We start from the raw sequence: 8042 nt of genomic DNA on the forward strand, positions 1-8042 counted from the left end.
GTGGTGAATTTCATCCTAAGTATATTACAGTGACAACTTGCTTTGTGGCCAAGGGTGTCACAGTACTGAAGAGCAAAAATAAAATAGATGCTTAGTTCAATATAAATTCAGTTTTTATTTTTGCAGTAATTTTGGGTTCTAATTATAACAATCTAATTTGTAAACAACACATGCTGAGGTTTTGACAGTGAAGTTCTGATGAACCACTGTGTACAAATTTTAATTACATACAGTTCTAATAGAGTGAGCATTGCAGCATTTCTGTCATCTTTGAAATGGTAACAAAATGAAAAAAAAATTTGAAATATGAGCATGAAGGTAATGAGATCAATAAATGTCAACTAGAAAAAGTAATCACAACTCTGGAGACTCACTAACCTTTCTACAAGTTCCAGAAATAATAGACTAGCTTGGGATGAGGAATTCTTTAACAATGAGAATCAGATACAATTAGAAGAGGAAAGAGAACCCAACCGTGCCTTATAGTATCAAATGCACTATCTTTCCAGGTGAATTTGACTAAATAATTTGTTTTTCTCCTAAGTTCTTCACTAGTCTAGACTTCTGTCTACTCTGGTCTTGAAATCCAAAAGTGTAAAGTATAAACATATATGGATAACTTTGTCGGAAGTAAAAAGGAAATAGGAGTGTAGCAATTCATATTGAGGGTATGTTTCTGATCCCACAGAGGTAAATACTAAAACTTCAGCTGACCTCCATGGAAATTGTAGGTTCTCAGCACACTTCAGGATCTGGAACTAAATTGGCTCCTATATATAATTTATGTAAACTCAGTATTTGAAAATGAATTAAATCAAAACTAGAAATTGTATGTTATGTTTTAATGTCCCGTGGTAGGATCTAACTTGAATAAGAGAAAATTATTTAATATTCAAAATGTCAGATTAAATAATATTTGAAATGGTAATATTGGTATTTATTTTATTTAATTAAAATGTGCAAGTGGCATTGAACCTTAGGTGAAAAAGCAAAGAAATAACATATTTTGTTAAACCTATGAAGAAAGGCAATAAATTCTTCAGCATGAGGCATACAATCTTCTTGAAAATATTAACATTTAATAAAAGAATGTTCAAAATTCACTAAGGATTTGTATTACAAATAGATGGATTTCAGGGAAGTTTACTTAAAAAAAAAGAAAGGAACAGAATACACAGGACTCAATCTATAATGTAGATAAATTATTAGAGAAGCCGTCTTCTCTTTGTATCAGTGCTATTGAGTCCCACCACATGATGGTGACAAAAAGGTAGAGTGAGGCAAGTATATATTCTCCAAAAGCTTAGGGCAGAATTGAGGCTTTAGACTGGGGAAAAGATGTGCAGCTTGTAGGCAACCTGAACCCTATCTAATATCAAACTAGTTTCATGCTGAGGTACCCTGTTGTTTTCACTGTGGGACCTCAGAACAGAGAATTATGAAAACAGGGTAAATATGTTCTGGAAATCTGTGATTATTCATTTCAGAACTAAATAAAGCTATAGTCTCTTGCTCATATTTGCTTGTCACCTGGCTTTTAAATATTCCTGGCCAGACACTGCTCACATGCTCTTCCATGTTTCTCACACTACATGTGTATATTATATATATGTTTTATGTGAGGTTTTTACCCATGAAAGCTTATGCCCAAATAAATCTGTTAGTCTTTAAGGTGCCACCAGACTCCTTGTTGTTTTTGTAGATACAGACTAACACGGCTACCCCCTGATACTTGACAACCTCAAAGAGAAAACTGTCAAAACCAAATAAAAAGTGACGTATCTGCCCCACATTGAGCTTAGACCTTCAACCGATAACCTAGTATTTAAGAGTCTGAACTGTAGTGTCTGTCTGAATTAGAATGAAGAAAAGAACTGGTTGTCTTCTGTACAGCACCAATCACAAGGCTCTCTTCCTGGGAGAGTGCAAAGCTTCTGTTGTCATGTGGCACTCACCCAAGTTGAACAATTGCATTTTAAAGCGGAGAGAGGTGTGCACGCAAATACACACGCATGCACACGCACACACACACACGTTAAATCTGTATCCATGTTAGTAGTCAACTAAGGTAACTGAAGACTTCTGCTTTGATGTTTTAGCTTTAAGAAAAATTATTTAATAGTGCAATGGAATTATGGTAATTGAGAGTGTCTGCTGTGACAGGTATGTATAAGTAGTTAGAATTCTGGAGACCTAAATACTATTATTCATTTACAGTATGAACTATCACTTTATAGAAGCACAGTGCCTCCCTGACTCTATAAGGAAAGGCAAATTCTTTCTGCTGTCAGCCAGGCAGAATGAAGGGGTAGGATGGAGAAAGGACAGCCCTAGCTGACAACTGCAAAATGGAATCTGAGAAAAGTCAGAGTGGGTTTTGCCCTACTAAGGGCTGTGGGATCAGGTCCTATACTTCGGCAGATCTGTATAATCATACTATTTTTGGATTGCATTTTGGGAGAGCACTAAGGAAGATCTATTCCTCAAGTTTGCCACAAGATGGAGGCACTGTAACTCTCAACCACTCATTAAGCAGTCAGGAAGATGATGGGTGTTGCACGGAGGACTGTGGGATTTCACATAACATATTTAAGAATGCATTCTAAAATAATTATGACATTGCCATTATTTTATTATTAACACATTTCAAATGAACTCTGGGTCATTTTAATATATCAAACCCTTGGGATTGCAATTTGCTACACAGAATACATTATTTGAAAATGTGATAGCTTCAGATATGCATTTCTGGCCAAAGTCTAGAATAAAAAATATCTGTAAATATTGATTCTGCATCTCAGATCTATCAATGTGGCTGGACATGTAAATTCTCTTGATTGACAAGCAACAGCAATCAATGCGAGTGTCAAATTGCTGGCATTTTCCATTCTTCATATGCTTTCCTCATCCAAGATGATTTCCCCTCCCCCCCCACCCCCCAAATTGAGCAACCTGGCATTCAGTATAAAACATAAGAGAACAAAAAGCAAGTTGTTCTCTGGTACAGAGATGGTGCTGATTGTGCCGACAGATTTTCGCTCTATGGCTTTAGGCAAAGCATCCTTGATAATGTTTGCTTGAGCTCTCTGCAGATTTTGACACCGGTCAGTCAGTCAAAAGGTACAGGACTATTGACTTGCCTATGAGACTTTGATGGAATGGACAGAGTCACGTCAGGTGGGCTACAGTTGTTTTTCTCTGACAGAGCCCAAAAAGTTGTAATGAGGAGCTGCTCCTCTTCCCTAAAAGCTATCTGCGGTGGGATTGCACAGGGCTAAGTCCTGTTTTCCACTCCTGATCTATATAAAGCCACTAGAGGAAATTGTTAGACCCCATGTATTACAGTGCTATCAACAGGCTAACACCCCATGCTGGCCCTTCCCTTCTTCAAGAATGAACAATATTGTCTCCCAGCTGTTTTACTGTTTCAGTGGGTGGGGGTGGAATTTGAACTCTGGATGAAGAATAGCTGGCTCAAGCTGTATTAGGATAAAATAGAGAGCATACTAATCAAAAAAGGAAAGTACTTGGAGGATCTGGTAGAACTAGCAATTAGTTGCCCACAAGAGAGGGCATCTGCTTGCTAATAGTTAAGGTACTGTAGTGTCTCACGGCCCTATGGATGCTCCAATAAACTATATCAGCTAGAATGCGGCTCCAACTAGCTAAAAATATTTACTCCTTGCTTTGTCTTGCAGACTTGGGCATAGTGATCCATACTTTTTGTGTTCCTAGATTAGATTACAGAAGCTGGTAATGGGTGACAGGGAATTCATCACTTGATGATTACCTGTTCTGTTCATTCCCTCTGAAGCACCTGGCATTGGCCACTGTCGGAAGACAGGATACTGGGCTAGATGGACCATTGGTCTGACCCAGTATGGCTGTTCTTATGTTCTTGATTTGGCTACAATGTGAAGGCTATGTGGAAGCTGCAACTGCCCACTATGCTGCAGCCAACTGCCAAAAGATAAAGAATAGGTGAGAGAAAATAGCACTGGTGCTCTGCATGTTCTCCTCACCCAATTCCAATTTCTATTTAAATTCTATTGGGCTAACCATACAATGGAGGAAAATGTTGCTATGAATATTAATTTGGAGTTCAAATAAATACTAACATCAGTTGTGCTCATTTTGTGTTCACTTTCCCACAAACATTACAGCACTCCAGTTTTTTTAGCACAGTATCACTTGACTTCTGTAACTAGCCAACACAACACATTTCTAAGTCTGAATATCAAACAACCACAATGAGATATGTGTCCTATTCATACCAAAGGAAGAAATTCATGAACAATTCTGAAGAACAACAATTCAAGAATTTCAAGATCTTCTCACAAGCATTTTGCAAACAAACATTGGAGGCAAAATTCTAAATCATTCACCTACATGCCATGATCCTCAGAGTACCTAAATTAGCTGGCACAAAGTGATCTTGGTGACCGCCTATCCCTGCATAACCAACTACCGCAGCTGTGGCTGATGGACCCCAGTGTGAAGCTCACAAATCTAGGAAATGGAGCAGTCTCACTAGAGGGTTCTAGGCTTTGATTACTGGCGACGAGAGATCAGGATGAATGCAATTCTTTCCACTTTTAGGATCCAGTGCAAGATTCATATGTTTGGTCATCCCTTCCCCCCTCCAAAAAGTAAAATGGGCAACAACTTCATCCTGGCAGACAACCATCAAGATAAACTCTTCAGAGTCCCTCAAAGCAATCTTCACTCCATTATATTAAGTTTATGCTGATGTCATGCTATTGATTATCAGAGGAGTTGCACTTGCTTAAAACTAATGTAACGGTATGGAGAACTGAGCCGCTTCAGATTTAGACTTAGGTATGAAGACTTGCACTCATACACCTTGCACAATAACTCTGAATTTGGCCCACCGAGTGACAGGAGTCTAAGCTAGCATAAATCACAAACTGAGGGGACAGAAGAGAATGTAACAAGAAAAGCAACTAACAGGAGTGTGTAAGAATGTGTAAGTTAAAGCAGGGCAAACTTTTTAATTTACACCTTCTGCCCTACACTTCTTTGCATTCACATATTGCTATTTGGTTATAAGTAGATCAAAGAGAGTCCAACTGCGAGTAATTGGAGTCTAAAGGCTTGTCCACATGGTGCATTTGCACACACCAGCTGGGGTATAAATTCTAGTATGCACTAGTGTGTCACACACTAACTGTCTTTGTGGACCCCCTGCTGCACACTAAAAGTTCTCTTGTGTGCATTTATGTAGTTCCATTACAAACTGTACTATGTTAATGCACATTAAGGAACTTTTAGTGTGCCAGCAGGGTCCGCAAGCATGGTTACAGCACATCTACACTACAAACTTTTGCCAACGTAAGTTATGTCAGCATAAGGCAGCTGCAGTTAGTATATCACTTGGCTGTGTGCATGCTTGGCTCCCTGCATACTCAGTGCTTGTTTTGATGCACAGTGAGGTGCACCGTGGCTAGGTATCCCAGTGTGCAGCTGTCCACCATCCTGCACACATTGTCTTTTGTGAAGTTTTGGCAATGCATGGTGGGGCAGAAACAAATTATGCAGGGGTGACTGGGATGGCAGGGTCAAGTTCCCACCATGTAACTTTCTCCACTCCATAATGCCATCTCACTCCCATAATTTTTGCACCTATTTTTAAAATCCCACAAACCTGTGTAGAATTTGTCACTGTCCGCCATCACTGACAGGGCATGGAGTCTGCACAGCTCTGCACTATTGCCATAAGCATTTCAAGCACAGGACTCACAATCATCTTGTATTTGCAGAGCTGCAAGAAGAGCCACAGGGAACATGACAATTTTCTGGAGGGCAGATTGCTGTGGAACATAGCAAGAACCAATTCAAGGTTGTTGGTGGCATTCATAGAGCAACTGCAAAAGGCGTAGCACTGCTTCTGGGCTTAAGAAACAAGCACTGACTGGTCAGATCACATCATAATGCAGGTTTGGGATGATGAGCAGTGGCTGCCAAACTTTCGGATGCACAAGGCCACATTCCTGGATCTGTGTGCCGAACTCACCCCAGCCCTCCAGCATAGTGGACACAAGAATGAGAACTGCACTGACAGTGGAGAAGTGAGTGGCAATCACACTGTGGAAACTTGCAACACCAGATTGCTACACGTCAGCAGGAAATCATTTTGCAGTTGGAAAATCCACAGTAAGGGCCATTGTTATGCAAATGTGTAGGGCAATTAGTCGTCTCCTGCTACACAGGATTGTGACTCTTGGCAACATGCAGGACATAATGGATTTATTTGCAGCAATGGGGTTTCTGAACTTAAGTGTAACGACAGACAGCATGCATATCCTTTTTGGCACCAGACCACCTTGCCACAGAGTACATTAACATAACTATTTTCTATGGTTATGCAAGTAGACCACAGGGGACGCTTCACCGATAGCAGTGTTGGTTGGTCAGGGAAGGTGCATGACACGTGTATATTTAAGAACATAGGACTGTTCAGAAAACTACAAATAGGGACTTTCTTTCCTGATGGGAAGATTTCCTTTGGCAATGTTGAAATGCCAACAGTGATCCTGAGGGACCTAGCCTACTCCTTGCTCATGTAGCTGTAAACTGGCCACCTCAACAGCACCAATGAAATATTCAACTACCAGCTCTGTAGGTGCAGAATGACAGTTGAATGTGCTTTTGGTAGATTGCAAGGGCACTAGCCTTATTGACTCGCAAGATTGGATCTTGATAAGAAAAATATCCCAATGATTATAGCCGCCTGCCGCATCCTGCATAATATCTGTGAAGTGAAGGGGGAAAGTTGCTGCTGGGTGGAGGTCAGCGGCTGTCTGCTGAGTTGAGTAGCCAGACACAAGGGTTATCAGAAGAGCACAACGCAGCACTATGCAGCTCAGGGAGGCTTTGAATGAGCACTTTAACAGCAAGCCACAGTAATGCATTGTGGTGTACTGTACTCTACCTGGCCCCGCAGTTTGGGGGCCTGCTAGGAATTGTGTAGTGCTTGGTGCACATTGTTAGAGGGCTTTCCCTCCACCCTCCCACTTCCCTGGTTCTTGCCATGCAGACAGCAAGCAGCAAAAGACCAGAAGTCCGAAGTGCAGACAATGCAATGTTTATTGGGGTTAATTTCCAGCAAGCATGATTCCAATTTCCCTACCTACTTCCTGTTTGACCCCAGTTTATATAGTAATAGTCTCAGCAATCCCTTAACCAATCATTTTACTGAAATCTAACCAATCCTAACATATTGTAACAATTCTCTAACCAATTATATCCCACTACCCTAATTAACTTACACCTAGCAAAATTGATTATACAGCAGACAGAAACAATTAGAGAACCAGACAGATTAACAATAGAAAAGTGGGGGCCATAAAGATAAAGATAAAACAATACAGAAACAAGGGTTTCACAACCACAGCCGTTGGTAAGTGATTTCTTTATCTGGTGGTGATAGGCACTATCAGGACAGGATTGTATTCCTAACAACCTCATACCACCTTATTGCAATGTGACAGGTTTGGGATGTGAGGATGTGACCATATGCTTCCCAGCTTATGTCTGCCCCTGCTGCTTAGCCAAAGGCCTTAGCCTAAGAACAAGGCCTCAGACTATCCTAGTGAGAGAAGACCCATACACAGGCAGACTTGTGATTTTGATTCTTTGTTTTATACCTCTATAACAAGCTAAGTGATACAAATACACCTACATTCTTAAAGTATAGGCCTTTACAGGCAGGCCTGCATATCTATATTCTAACACACATCTATAAATGTAACATTGATAATGCTCCTACTAATTTTGTGGTGCTTGCTGTAAATTTATGATTATTACATTATGTTTGTCACTGATCCTACGAGTTGTGTCAAAGTGCATAATCACAAGTTAAGTGGGTGCCTTCAATACTGCCAGCCATTCTGCAGCATATATTGGGAACTGTAACAAGTTCAGCACCCACCTCTCACGAGCGCCCCCCAGTCTAGTGCATGTGCCTGCAGTCGCTCAGTTTGTGGAATGGGGTAGCACCCACCTCTCACGAGCACCCCACA

Source organism: Emys orbicularis, chromosome 2 (assembly GCF_028017835.1).
Source record: "Emys orbicularis isolate rEmyOrb1 chromosome 2, rEmyOrb1.hap1, whole genome shotgun sequence".
Classification (NCBI taxonomy): Eukaryota; Metazoa; Chordata; order Testudines; family Emydidae; genus Emys; species Emys orbicularis.